Here is a 16,066-nt window from a genome sequence, read left to right as displayed (position 1 = left end):
ACCAGTGGCGTATAATGTCACTTTAAAGTAGTTGCAACCCTTATGTCAGAGGCGTGGATGGGGGCTATTTTGGATGATAATACAGTTCCACGCAGTCGATTGCCATTCTCACACCCACTAGATATTCGCACTGGGCACATGCACTCCTAGTTGAGCTAATCTTGAGGTTAAACCCTCCAATTGAGCTTGACGGTTTCCGCCTTTGTGGATGGTACACTTTCATCACAAAGATGTTACCTCAAATCCTAATTGATATTGGGATTCTTTCTTCCTCTTTTGCTTTATTGTTCTCCCGTCAGTAAAGCCTAGCCACCGTCGCTAGTACTACTAGCTGGTCCTAATGCAGTTCTGGCGTAATGTGTTAAATAACTGTAGGGGCAACATTTTTTTGTTCAGTTTCATCATGCAAACTCACGGTAATGAACACAAGATTACATAACACTACATGGGTTTTTCATTTTGCGACTTTTTAGGGCCCAAGATGCTTGAGTGTCATAAAAAAACACATTATCATCATATTCACACCACTCCTGTTAATTAGAAATTTAACGCCACAATGGACCGGCTGAAGGGGACAGACGGCTCATTAGAGTTACCATCCTTGGTCTGGAATATCGAGTAGATACCGAAAGTAACGGCATGAATACTACTGCTCTGTTACATATCCTAAAAGCTCGCCTGCGATAATGAGGTCATCTGCTCAATATGACTTAAATGTTATATGTATAATGTGCTTCTGCATTCCATTTCCCTTTTACCCCATTCAGACCATTATATGAACCGTCTCTCCCCTCAGCTACCATCGCTATTCCATCAAGCAATTTGTTAATATCCTCACCAAATATTCACTGTATGGTGCATTGGTACGATCGAACTCGCCGTCTATAGTAGGTTTTTTAAGCCGCAATGCCCATGTGTTAATAAAATAAGCCAGATGTTTTTTGCCTCCTCTTCCTTCATATAATATCTCTGTGGATACTACTCTTATTTACTCCTGTAATAACTTCAAATGTCCCATATAAAGTGGTTCATCTACGCAGTGATTGTGAGCGTCTCACACCCTCCTGTACTTTCCTAGTTTTAGTTTCCATGTAATCAGGACAGGTTGTATGGTTAACATAATGTGTGTCTGGATTTCTCCCATACGAGATTCTCGCAAAAGACATTAACGCAAATTCATGTATGCATGTTATTAACTTGGTTGTTTCCCTGTTATATGCCAATGTCTATTCCTGGTACTCTTGCGTATATAGTTCTGTTTGTTATTACATTGGTATCTTCCTGTATATAGTCATGTTATTAACCTGGTACTCCTGTATATAGTCATGTTATTAATACTGTACTGTTTCCCTGTATTATATGTCCATTGTTATTACTGGTACTCAAATTCTGTATCATAATGTCCATGTATTATTACCTGGTACTCTTCCTGTATTAGCATGTTATTAATTACCTGGTACTCCCTTATAATAGTCATGTTATGTTTACTGTACTTCCTGTATATAGCCATGTTATTATCTGGTACTTCCTCTATCCTGTATATAGCATGTTATTACCTGGTCCTTCCCTTTAATAGGCCATGTTATTAACCCTGGTACTTTCTTTTCTCTTTTCCTGTAATATAGTCATTGGTTTAATTACTGGTACTCCTGTGATATAGCCATGTTATTATCTGTACTTCTCCCTATGTAATATATGCCAGTGTTATTACTTGGTACTATTCCTGTATATAGCCATCTGTTTATTACCTGGTAGCTTCTGTATATAAGTCTGTTGTTATTACCTGGTACTTCCTCCCGTCATATTTAAGCCATGTTATTACCTTTGGTACTTTCCTGTATATAAGTTACCTGTTTTGTTTAATACCTTGTACTCCCTGTATAATAGCCATGTTATTACCTTGGTACTTCCTGTATATCCCCATGTATTAACCATTTGGTACTGCCTGTATATAGTCATCATGTTGTTTATTACCTGGGTACTCCCTGTATACTAGCCATGTATTAATCCTTGGTACTCCCTGTATACTAGCATGTGTATTACTCTGGTAACTCCCTGTATATCGTCAGTGTTATTACTTTGGTATCCTGTATATAGCCATCGTTATACCTGGTACCTCCCTGTATATAGCCATGTCATCTTATTTACCTTGGTACTGCCCTGTATTATAGTCATGTTATTTATTACTTGGTACCTTCCTGTATATAGCCATGTTATTTACCTGGTATCTTCCTGTAAATATAGCCATTTATTACCTTGGTACTCCTGTATATAGTCATGTTATTAATTACCATGGTACTGCTGTAATAGTCATGTTGTTATTACCTGGTCTCTCCTGTATATAGCCATCGTTAATTTAACCCTGGTACTTCCTGATAATAGCCATGTTATACCTGGTACTCCTCCTGTTCATCCTAGTCCATGTTGGCTTTATTACCTGGCTACTCCCTGTATATACCGCCATGTTTATTTACCTGGTACTTTCCTGTATATAGCCATGTATTACCTGGTAACCCTCCCTGTATATAAGCCATGTTATTACCTGTACTCCTGTATATTATGCCATGTATATTACCTGGTACTCCCTGATATAATAGTGTTATTATACCTAGTACTCCCTGATATATAGCCATGTTATTACCTGGTACTCCTGTATTACATCATGTTATTACCTGGTACTCCCTGTATATAGTCATGTTTACTTACCTGCGTACTCCTGTATATACCATGTATTACCTGGTACTCCCTGTATTAGCCATGTTAATTACCTGGTACCCCTGTATAATAGCCATGTTATTACCTGGTACTCCCTGTATATCATACTGGTACTATTGTTATCACATGTACCCTTTGTAACCTCCCCTGTATATAGCTGTTACCTGGTCTCCGTTATCTAGCCTTATTTGTACTCCTGTATATAGTCCATGTATATTACCTGGTACATCCCTGTATATAGTCATTGTTGTTATTATACCTGTACTCCCTGTATATTAGCCATAGTTACCTGCGTCATCCCTTATATAGGTATACTGGCCCTGTATTTATAGCCATGTTATTCCTGTACTCCCTGTAATATCATGTTATATTAACCTGTACTCATCCTGTATATATCATGTTTATTCACCCTGGTACTCCCCTGTATATCAGTCTTTGTTATTGTCTAGTTATGAACCATGTTATTCTGTCTCCTGTATATAGCCCATTTTATTACCTGGTCTCCCTGTAATAGTCAAGTTTATTACCTGGTACTCCCTGATATAGCATGTATTACCTGGTACTCCCTGTATATAGCCTGTGTATTACCTGTACTCCCTGTAATAGCCATGTTTGTTATACCATGGTACCCCTGTATATAGTCATTTTATTACCTGGTACTCCCTGTAATCATGTGTATAGCTTCTCTATACGTATGTTATTACCTGGTACTCCTGTATATAGGCCCTGTTGTTATTACCCTGTACTCCCTGTATATATCATGTTATTATTACCTTGTACTCCCTTATAAGCCATGTTATTACCTGGTACCTCCGTATATAGCCGTTTATTACCTGTAACCCTGTATATACTCTTAATTTTATTACCTGGCACTCCCTGTAATAGTCCATGTTATTAACCTGGTACTCCCTGTATATAGTCTTCTGTTATACTGGTACTTTTCCTGTATATTTTAGCCATGTTGTTATTACCTTGTACTCCCTGTAATAGTCTGTTATTATTACCTGTATCCCTGTTAGTTTACCTGAATCTCAATAGCCATGTTAATTACCTGCGTACTCCCTGTATATACATTAGGGACTCCCGATTAGTATTGTTTTACCTCGTACTCCCTGTATAATAGTCAATGTTATTATTACCTGTACTCCCTGTATATAGCCCAGGTTTACCTTACCCTTAGTCCATTTTTATTCTGTCTCCCTGTATATAGTCATTGTTATTATTACCTGTACTCCCTGTATATAACCATGTATCTACGTACTCCTGTATATAGCGTCATGTTATTTAACCTGGTACTCCCTTGTATATAGCCATGTGTTATTACCTGGTCTCACCCTGTATATAGTTCATGTATTATTACCTTGGTACTCCTGTATAGCCATGTTATTACCTGTATCCTGAATTAGTCATGTTATGTAACTGTACTCCTCCTGTAGACTAGCCATGTTATTACTGTCACCCTTTATGTTGTATTATTACCTGCTCTTATATAGCCCATGTTATACCTGGTACTCCCTGTATATTAGGCCATGTTATTATAACCTGGACTCACCTATTATAACACATTATACCTCACTGTATATGCCTGTTATTACCTGTGTACTGCCTGTATATAGCCATCGTTATTACGATCTATCATGAGTATACCTGTATCCCTGTATATAGCATTTTATTACCTGGTATTACCTTGTATAATAGGCAATTTAGAATTACCTGTTATATCGAGAGACTAGAGCGCAGTATTGATACCTGGCTACTCTAATCCTCACACATCAGTGTTACCGGATTCTAGTAGTAACAGGGCGATCGTAAGATCAAGCCTTGACATGACGGACTAACCAGAAGCGATCGTGTCCCTAGTCAGACCTCGGGCCATCCGGACAGGGCTGCAGAAGCGACGGTGCCTAAGGAAAGGCGCTACAGTGCGGTGTCCCTATAACCGGACAGTGAGCACAGAGAGGAGAATATTCCGCGAAAGTGGCACTAGACAGGGTTGTCCTATACACAACGGCCCACCTCATAAGGCAGCATAACACAAACCGGTGTCCTATTACCGACGAAACCTAACCAGAAGGCTTCGATCCCTAATACGAGTGTCACAACAGAGGTCGTCCAACCGCGGCATGCTAGCCAGAGTCTGTCCTATCGGACATGGAGACGAAGCTACCAACCGGACAGGGAGTACGAGGAGAATCGGTGTCCCTATAACGCGGACAGTGGGAGCTCACAGACGGCGCATCGGTGTCCCTATACCGGGACAAGTGGGAGCCTAACCGAAGGCGATCGTGTCCTATACCGGACACGTGGCGCTAACCAGAAGCGATCGGTGTCCCATAACCCGGGACAGTGAGCTAACCAGAAGGAGATACGGTTGTTCTATACCGGACAGGGAGCTAACCAGAAGGCGATCGGGTAGTTTCAATGCCTTTCTATTCTATCTTTCCTATACGGGACCGATGAAGAGCTAACCCAGAAGGAAGATCGGAATGTCCCTATAACCGGCTGAGCACAGGCGACTTCCAACTCTTCACACATGTGGTCCACTGATCGCTGCCATGTGCCTATCTCTAGATTGGCCTCTCGTCTTAGCCATGTGCGTGTGCTACACTACCTGTCTGCTAGCCATTGGTGGTGCTACTCCTGCTCTGCTAGCCATGATGTCCTTTAACTGGCTTCTAGCAGTGTGCACTACTGCCTCTCTAGCCATGTGCGTTGTGGCTACTACTGCTCTGCTAGCCATGTGGTGCGTGCTACTCTGCTCTGCTAGCCATGTGTGGTCGCTTAACTACTGCTCTGCTAGCCATTGGTGGTGCTACTACTGCTCTGCTAGCCATGTGGTGGTGCTACTACTGCTCTGCTAGCCAATGTGGGTGGTTGCTACTACTGCTCTGCTAGCCATGGATCGGTGCTACTACTGCTCTGCTCTGCTAGCCATGTGGTGGTGCTACTACTGCTCTGCTAGCCATGTGGTGGTGCTACTACTGCTCTGCTAGCCATGTGGTGGTGCTACTACTACTGCTCTAATAGCCAGGTGGTGGTGCTACTACTACTGCTGCTTCGTAAACAACAGGTGTAGACTAAGAGAGAAATTATAACTTACAGGCCCTTCCCAAGAACCTCTCCCTCAATGTCACTAACACATTATTACTTACAGGCCCTTCCCAAGAACCTCTCCCTCAATGTCAGCAACACATTATTACTTACAGGCCCTTCCCAACAACCTCTCCCTCAATGTCAGCAACACAAAGGAGCTGATCGTGGACTGCAGGAAATGAAGGGCAGAGCACACCCCCATCCTGGAAGGCTCCAGCCTCTGCTGACCAGGTGGTACTACTACTGCTCTATCTGAAAGGAAACACTTTGAAGTTTGTGTAAATGTAATAAATGTTTATTTATTTATCATCTATTGAAATGCAAGAGAAAGGCCATCATATAATATTGCAGTTTAGGCGCAATTTAGATTTTGGCCACTAGATGACAGCAGTGTGTGCAAAGTTTCAGGTTGAACCAGTGAAGCATGACAATACTGGACAATATTTTGTATCAAGTCTGCCCAATTGGTCAATTGATACATTTTCAAGTACATAACTATAGAGAACATACAAAAATGATATGGTAATACACATTTTAGTTTACACAGTCCCAAGAATGTCATACATTATGGATCATTAGCTTATACACTAACTTTCACACATCTAGATGGCATGTTGGGTGTGGAGCCAGAGGCAGCAGTGGGTTCAAACTGTAGAACCCATTTGCTACATTTTATCTCTGGGACCCCCAGGATGACAAATCAGAGCCAGATTACTGAATGTAAGTACATTATTTACCTTCAGAGGTGAATGTATCAAACCAGTTGCCGTGCTAAGTTTTTTGTTTGCTATGCACTCTCCTCAAACAATAGCATGGTATTCTTTCACTGTAATAGCTACTGTAAATTGGACAGTGCAGTGAGATTAACAATAATTTAAGCTTTCTGCCGATATAAGACATGTCTATGTCCTGGAAAGTTTGCTGTTACTTACAACGTCATGCTGATCACATTAGAGCATGTTAACTCCACTGTCCCGGTATACGGACACCGATCGCCTTCTGGTTAGCTCCACTGTCCCGGTATAGGGACACCGATCGCCTTTTGGTTAGCTCACTGTCCCGGTATAGGGACACCGATCTCCTTCTGGTTAGCTCCACTGTCCCCGGTATAGGGACACCGATCGCCTTCTGGTTAGCTCCACTGTCCCGGTATAGGGACACGGATCTCCTTCTGGTTAGCTCCACTGTCCCGGTATAGGACAACCGATCCCTTTTGGTTAGCTCCACTGTCCCGGTATAGGGACACCGATCTCCTTCTGGTTAGCTCCACTGTCCCGGTATAGGGACACCGATCGCCTTCTGGTTAGCTCCACTGTCCGGTATAGGGACACCGATCTCCTTCTGGCTATTAGCTCCACTGTCCCGGTATAGGGACACCGATCGCTTTCTGGTTAGCTCCACTGTCCCGGTATAGGAACCACGATCTCCTTCTGGTTAGCTCACTGTCCCGGTATAGGGACACCGATCGCCTTCTGGTTAGCTCCACACTGTCCGGTATGGGACACCGATCTCTTTCTGGTTAGCTCCACTGTCCCGGTATAGGGACACCGATCTCTTTCTGGTTAGCTCCACTGTCCGGCGGTATAGGGACACCCGATCGCCAGAGCAGTAGTAGCACCACCACACATGGCTAGGCAGAGCAGTAGTAGCACCACCACATGGCTAGCAGAGCAGTAGCACCACCACATGGCTAGCAGAGCAGTAGTAGCACCACCACATGGCTAGCAGAGCAGTAGTAGCACCACATGGCTAGCAGAGTAGTAGTAGCACCACACATGGCTAGCAGAGCAGTAGTAGCACCACCACATGGCTTGCAGAGCAGTAGTAGCACCACCACATGGCTGCGCAGAGCAGTAGTAGCACCACCACATGGCTAGCAGAGCAGTAGACCACATGGCTAGCAGAGCAGTAGCACCAACATGGCTAGCAGAGCAGTAGCACCACCACATGGCTAGCAGAGAAGTAGCACCACCACATGGCTATTAGAGTAGTTGTAGCACCACCACATGGCTAGCAGAGCAGTAGCATCACCACATGGCTATCAGGCAGGAGTAGCACCACCACATGGCTAGCAGAGCAGTAGCACCACCACATGGCTAGCAGAGTAGTAGTAGCACCACCACATGGCTAACAGAGCAGTAGTAGCACCACCACATGGCTAGCAGAGCAGTAGTAGCACCACCACATGGCTAGCAGAGCAGTAGCACCACCACATGGCTAAAGAGCAGTAGTAGCACCACCACATGGCTAACAGAGCAGTAGTAGCACCACCACATGGCTAGAACAGAGCCAGTAAGCACCACCACATGGCTAGCAGAGCAGGAGTAGCACCACCACATGGCTAGCAGAGCAGGAGTAACACCAACCCACATGGCCTAGCAGAGTAGTAGTAGCACCACCACATGGCTAGCAGAGCAGTAGCACCACCACATGGCTAACAGAGCAGTAGTAGCACCAACCACATGGCTAACAGAGCAGTAGTAGCAACCACAATGGCTAACAGAGCAGTAGTAGCACCACCACATGGCTAGCAGAGCAGTAGCACCACCACATGGCTAGCAGAGCAGGAGTAGCACCACCACATGGCTAGCAGAGCAGTAGCACCACCACATGGCTAGCAGAGCAGTAGTAACACCACCACATGGCTAGCAGAGCAGGAGTAGCACCACCACATGGCTTGCAGAGCAGTAGTAGCACCACCACATGGCTAGCAGAGCAGTAGCACCACCACATGGCTAGCAGAGCAGGAGTAGCACCACCACATGGCTAGCAGAGCAGGAGTAACACCACCACATGGCTAGCAGAGTAGTAGTAGCACCACCACATGGCTAGCAGAGCAGTAGCTGCAGCCACACTATGCTTGAAAATATGAAGAGTGGTACTCAGTGATGTGTTGGATTTGCAGCAAACATAACACTGTGTTCAGGACAAAAAGTGAATTGCTTTTCGCAGTTTTGCTTTGGTGCCTAGTAAACAGGATGCATGTTTTTCTGTACAGGCTTTCTTCTTTTCACTCTGTCAATTGTGGAGTGACTACAATGTTGATCCATCCTAAGTTTTCTCCTGTAACTGTTTTAAAAGTCACAATTGGCCTCATGGTGAATCCCTGAGCAGTTTCTTTCATTTACATTTACATTTAAGTCATTTAGCAGACGCTCTTATCCAGAGCGACTTACAAATTGGTGCATTCACCTTATGATATCCAGTGGAACAACTACTTTACAATAGTGCATCTAACTCTTTTAAGGGGGGGGGGGGGTTAGGAGGATTACTTATCCTATCCTAGGTATTCCTTAAAGAGGTGGGGTTTCAGGTGTCTCCGGAAGGTGGTGATTGACTCCGCTGACCTGGCGTCGTGAGGGAGTTTGTTCCACCATTGGGGTGCCAGAGCAGCGAACAGTTTTGACTGGGCTGAGGGGAACTGTACTTCCTCAGAGGTAGGGAGGCGAGCAGGCCAGAGGTGGATGAACGCAGTGCCCTTGTTTGGGTGTAGGGCCTGATCAGAGCCTGAAGGTACGGAGGTGCCGTTCCCCTCACAGCTCCGTAGGCAAGCACCATGGTCTTGTAGCGGATGCGAGCTTCAACTGGAAGCCAGTGGAGAGAGCGGAGGAGCGGGGTGACGTGAGAGAACTTGGGAAGGTTGAACACCAGACGGGCTGCGGCGTTCTGGATGAGTTGTAGGGGTTTAATGGCACAGGCAGGGAGCCCAGCCAGCAGCGAGTTGCAGTAATCCAGACGGAGATGACAAGTGCCTGGATTAGGACCTGCGCCGCTTCCTGTGTGAGGCAGGGTCGTACTCTGCGAATGTTGTAGAGCATGAACCTACAGGAACGGGTCACCGCCTTGATGTGAGTTGAGAACGACAGGGTGTTGTCCAGGATCACGCCAAGGTTCTTAGCGCTCTGGGAGGAGACACAATGGAGTTGTCAACCGTGATGGCGAGATCATGGAACGGGCAGTCCTTCCCCGGGAGGAAGAGCAGCTCCGTCTTGCCGAGGTTCAGCTTGAGGTGGTGATCCGTCATCCACACTGATATGTCTGCCAGACATGCAGAGATGCGATTCGCCACCTGGTTATCAGAGGGGGAAAGGAGAAGATTAATTGTGTGTCGTCTGCATAGCAATGATAGGAGAGGCCATGTGAGGATATGACAGAGCCAAGTGACTTGGTGTATAGCGAGAATAGGAGAGGGCCTAGAACAGAGCCCTGGGGAGACACCAGTGGTGAGAGCACGTGGTGCGGAGACAGATTCTCGCCACGCCACCTGGTAGGAGCGACCTGTCAGGTAGGACGCAATCCAAGCGTGGGCCGCGCGGAGATGCCCAGCTCGGAGAGGGTGGAGAGGAGGATCTGATGGTTCACAGTATCAAAGGCAGCCGATAGGTCTAGAAGGATGAGAGCAGAGGAGAGAGAGTTAGCTTTAGCAGTGCGGAGCGCCTCCGTGACACAGAGAAGAGCAGTCTCAGTTGAATGACTAGTCTTGAAACCTGACTGATTTGGATCAAGAAGGTCATTCTGAGAGAGATAGCAGGAGAGCTGGCCAAGGACGGCACGTTCAAGAGTTTTGGAGAGAAAAGAAAGAAGGGATACTGGTCTGTAGTTGTTGACATCGGAGGGATCGAGTGTAGGTTTTTTCAGAAGGGGTGCAACTCTCGCTCTCTTGAAGACGGAAGGGACGTAGCCAGGGTCAAGGATGAGTTGATGAGCGAGGTGAGGTAAGGGAGAAGGTCTCCGGAAATGGTCTGGAGAAGAGAGGAGGGATAGGGTCAAGCGGGCAGGTTGTTGGGCGGCCGGCCGTCACAAGACGCGAGATTTCATCTGGAGAGAGAGGGGAGAAAGAGGTCAAAGCACAGGGTAGGGCAGTGTGAGCAGAACCAGCGGTGTCGTTTGACTTAGCAAACGAGGATCGGATGTCGTCGACCTTCTTTTCAAAATGGTTGACGAAGTCATCCGCAGAGAGGGAGGAGGGGGAGGAGGGGAGGAGGATTCGGAGGAGGAGAGGTGGCAAAGAGCTTCCTAGGGATAGAGGAAGATGCTTGGAATTTAGAGTGGTAGAAAGTGGCTTTAGCAGCAGAGACAGAAGAGGAGAATGTAGAGAGGAGGGAGTGAAAGGATGCCAGGTCCGCAGGGAGGCGAGTTTTCCTCCATTTCCGCTCGGCTGCCCGGAGCCCTGTTCTGTGAGCTCGCAGTGAGTCGTCGAGCCACGGAGCAGGAGGGAGGACCGAGCCGGCCTGGAGGATAGGGGACATAGAGAGTCAAAGGATGCAGAAAGGGAGGAGAGGAGGGTTGAGGAGGCAGAATCAGGAGATAGGTTGGAGAAGGTTTGAGCAGAGGGAAGAGATGATAGGATGGAAGAGGAGAGAGTAGCGGGGGAGAGAGAGCGAAGGTTGGGACGGCGCGATACCATCCGAGTAGGGGCAGTGTGGGAAGTGTTAGATGAGAGCGAGAGGGAAAAGGATACAAGGTAGTGGTCGGAGACTTGGAGGGGAGTTGCAGTGAGATTAGTGGAAGAACAGCATCTAGTAAAGATGAGGTCAAGCGTATTGCCTGCCTTGTGAGTAGGGGGGGAAGGTGAGGGTGAGGTCAAAAGAGGAGAGGAGTGGAAAGAAGGAGGCAGAGAGGAATGAGTCAAAGGTAGACGTGGGGAGTTAAAGTCACCAGAACTGTGAGAGGTGAGCCATCCTCAGGAAAGGAACTTATCAGGGCGTCAAGCTCATTGATGAACTCTCCAAGGGAACCTGGAGGGCGATAAATGAATAGGATGTTAAGCTTGAAAGGGCTGGTAACTGTGACAGCATGGAATTCAAAGGAGGCGATAGACAGATGGTGCAGGGAGAAAGAGAGAATGTCCACTTGGGAGAGATGAGGATCCAGTGCCACCGCCCCGCTGACCAGAAGCTCTCGGGTGTGCGAGAACGTGGGCAGACGAGGCGAGAGCAGTAGGAGTAGCAGTGTTGTCAGTGGTAATCCATGTTTCCGTCAGTGCCAAGAAGTCGAGGGACTGGAGGGACGCATAGGCTGAGATGAACTCTGCCTTGTTGGCCGCAGATCGGCAGTTCCAGAGGCTGCCGGAGACCTGGAACTCCACGTGGGTCGTGCGCGCTGGAACCACCAGGTTAGAATGGCAGCGGCCACGCGGTGTGAAGCGTTTGTATGGTCTGTGCAGAGAGGAGAGAAGAGGGATAGACAGACACATAGTTGACAGGCTACAGAAGAGGCTACGCTAATGCAAAGGAGATTAGAATGACAAGTGGACTACACGTCTCGAATGTTCAGGAAGTTAAGCTTACGTTGCAAAAATAAAATAAAATCTTATTGACTAAAATGATATAGTACTGCTGGCGGTGAAGTAGGCTGGCTAGCAGTGGCTGCGTTGTTGACTTTGTTTGAACGTGTAGCTGGCTAGGTAACCTCTAACTGGCTAGGTAACCTCGACAATTTCTCAAAACTAAACAATTATCTTGGATACAAGGACAGCAAAGACAACTATGTAGCTAGCTACAATGTGTAATGTGAGTTTCTACAGTGCTGCTATTCGGTGGAAGTTGGCTAGCTAGCAGTGTTAGCTAGCAGTGTTGACTAGGTAGGAGACGGCAGCGCAGCGCGGCGGACGAAAATAGCTGGCTAGTTAACCGAATAATTACTCTAACCAACTCTAAGCTACACAATTATCTTAGATACAAAGATAGCAAAGACAACTATGTAGCCAGCTAACACTACACTAATCAAGTCGTTCCGTTGTAATGTAATCTCTGGCAACTGGCAACTGAGTTAGGAAGGATGCCTATATCTTTGTAGTGACTGGGTATATTGATACACCATCCAAGTGTAATTAATAACTTCACCATGCTCAAAGGGATATTCAATGTCTGCTTTAAAAATATATTTAACCATCTACCAATAAGTGCCCTTCTTTGCAAGGCATTGGAAAACCTCCCTGGTCTTTGTGTTTGAATCGGTGCTTGAAATTCACTGCTGGACTGAGGGACCTTACAGATAATTGTATGTGTGGGGTAGAGATGAGGTAGTCATTCAAAAATCATGTTAAACACTATTATTGCACACAGAGTGAGTCCATGCAACTTATTATGTGACTTGTTAAGCACATGTTTACCCCTGAACTTATTTAGGCTCCTTACCATAACAAAGGGGTTGAATACTTATTGACTCAAGACATTTCAGCTTTTCATTTTTTATTAATTTGTAAAAAAAACACAATTCCACTTTGACATTGTGTTTAGGCCAGAGACAAAATGTGGAGAAAGTCCAGGGATGTGGATCCTTTCTCTGTAGAACGTTTATAACGTGTAATTACAATAACAGCATTAAGACAGATGTGCACAGCTATAACAATGTTTATTAGGTGATCATACAGCTCCTATAAAATATTCATTTGTGTTGATAGTGGTCCATTTCTGGCACGATCAGTTGAATAAGAATTCTGTGGAAATGATATTCAATATTCATAGATTTTGTGGAAGGTTGCAATGGCACTAGACATAAATGATTGTGCAAGGTGTTGCTTTGAAAAGATTGTTAGGATTGATGAGTGGTGATGCACAGGGTTAGACACACCTCAAAGCTTACAACAGCAATAACAAGGGAGTGGGATAGCTTATTGAATACAGAAAGAAACCAGCTGAGATACAAGGTGATACCATACTTGATCAAAGAAATTAACATTGGAACAAATACCAAAAAGTGATTGGTCAACAGGAAGGGTGTGAAGTTAAAGTTGAGTATAACTTGTGTTTTTAATGTTGGGTGCAATCCTGTCTAATAACAAACCTATATAGTTAAGTGAAACCGTGGTAACGTGATGGGATGGGTACAGCACTCGACACCAGAAGGTTCCTAGAGAGACCAGCTCTCYGAGAAAACACACTTCTCACAGTATAACTATAAGACAACTTGTCATTGTTTCTATGGCATTGTGCGACACCACAATTCTCCATTTTGTATTTTAAAACAAAAGTCACATTCAATATAGTAGGCCAATATAAGAATATAGTCGGCCACTCTCAATAATCTAATACTAAATTAAGTGGAAACATTCACTGAGTGGACAAAACATTAAGAACACCTGATCTTTCCATGACAGACAATCCAGGTGAAAGCTATGCTCCCTTATTGATGTCACTTGTGAAATCCACTTCAAATCAGTGTAGATGAAGGCGAGGAGACGGGTTAAAGAAGGATTTTTAAGCCTTGACAATTGAGACATGGATTGTGTAAGTGTGCCATTCAGAGGGTCAATAGGGAAGACAAAATATTTAAGTGCCTTTGAACGGGGTTTGGTAGTTGGTGCACCGTTTTGTGTCAAGAACTGCAACACTGCTGGGTTTTTCACACTCAACAGTTTCCTGTGTGTATCAGGAATGGGTCCACCACCCAGAGGACATCCAGCCAACTTGACACAAGTGTGGGAAGCATTGGAGTCAACATGTACCAGCATCCCTGTGGAACAGTTGACACCTTGTAGAGTCCCTGCCCCAACCACTTGAGGCTGTTCTGAGGGCAAAAAGGGGGGTGGGGGTGCGACTCAATATTAGAAACYGGTTCCTAATGTTTGGTCTAGTCAGTGTAGATGTGCCGAAACATTTCAGAACAAATATCAAAGAAACATCTGGAAAGCACAAACAATAAGTGAAGAAAAAGTCAAGGGAAAATGTAAACAGGAAGAGAAACAGACTGGTAGAGACAGGTGATACTCAGACTAGTAGATTCCCTCATAAAATGTCCCTTATTAACACCACGTGATGTGATATGACAGTATGTTACTGCAGAGTAACTCCTGCCCTGTGACAGGGTTGAGGTGAATCCGGGTTCTGCCTCTGTTCCTCATCCTTCGTTCAGCGGGACGGGAGGGACAGCATTTCTGGAAATGTGCTGGAGTCTGGAATGATGGACTATTATTGGTCCAAGGTTTCTATGTAAAGCGCCAATCAATAGACGTTTTGGTAAAAAAGGGGTTCAAGTGCTTCGTAGACAGACAGGGGCTACCAACAAGGTCTGCTGGTTACTGTATAGTATATTGCAACAGCCAATCTGGAAACAAGAAACCCACCTACCTATAATTTGAGAGGGCTATAGCAGTCAGGTTATCTACGAATACAAAATCAGTCCCTCCTCTCCAAAGAGCACAATGATTTATTAGAAAAATACTGATTCAGATTGGCATGATCCAGCTCTGCATTCACAGCTGTATGGCTGTGGGACAGAATATCACTGTGGTTGTCATGCCAACCTCTCAGCTCAATGTCCCTCAGCCACAACAAACAGATTAACACGTTTACAAAAGATTGGAAGTAATTGAAAGAACATTTGGCCAAGAGCGTTTTGGTCCACAACAAGCCAGAGGGCTCAGCATGTGGAGAACATGGAGGTTACAAGTCCAGCGTTGCAGAGAGTGGGGAGTATGTGGAGAACATGGAGGAGACAGGTCCAGCGCTGCAGAGAGTGGGGAGTATGTGGAGAACATGGAGGAGACAGGTCCAGCGTTGGAGAGTCAGGAGTATGTGGAGAACATGGAGGAGACAGGTCCAGCGCTGCAGAGAGTGGGGAGTATGTGGAGAACATGGAGGAGACAGGTCCAGCGCTACAGAGAGTGGGGAGTATGTGGAGAACATGGAGGAGACAGGTCCAGCGTTTGCAGAGAGTGGGGAGTATGTGGAGAACATGGAGGGACGGGTCCAGCGTTGCAGAGAGTGGGGAGTATGTGGAGAACATGGAGGTGACGGGTCCAGCGTTGCAGAGAGTGGGGAGTATATGGAGAACATGGAGGTGACAGGTCCAGCGTTGCAGAGAGTGGGGAGTATGTGAGAACATGGAGGAGACAGGTCCAGCGTTACAGAGAGTGGGGAGTATGTGGAGAACATGGAGGAGACAGGTCCAGCGTTACAGAGAGTGGGGAGTATGTGGAGAACATGGAGGAGACAGGTCCAGCGTTGCAGAGAGTGGGGAGTATGTGGAGAACATGGAGGAGACAGGTCCAGCGTTGCAGAGAGTGGGGAGTATGTGGAGAACATGGAGGAGACAGGTCCAGCGTTACAGAGAGTGTGGAGTATGTGGAGAACATGGAGGAGACAGGTCCAGCGTTACAGAGAGTGGGGAGTATGTGGATATATCACTGGTCATCATGATGGGTCATTACTCATGACAGCGTCTGTTTGGTCTGAAGGTGGGCGGGACAGCCAGGCTAGGGTCCTGATTGGCTGGAGTCTGCAGGTGATACGATAGAATCACACAGAACTTGGAT

Source organism: Salvelinus sp. IW2-2015, unplaced genomic scaffold (assembly GCF_002910315.2).
Source record: "Salvelinus sp. IW2-2015 unplaced genomic scaffold, ASM291031v2 Un_scaffold4149, whole genome shotgun sequence".
In the NCBI taxonomy this organism is placed as follows: domain Eukaryota; kingdom Metazoa; phylum Chordata; class Actinopteri; order Salmoniformes; family Salmonidae; genus Salvelinus; species Salvelinus sp. IW2-2015.
This window is presented reverse-complemented; position numbering follows the sequence as displayed.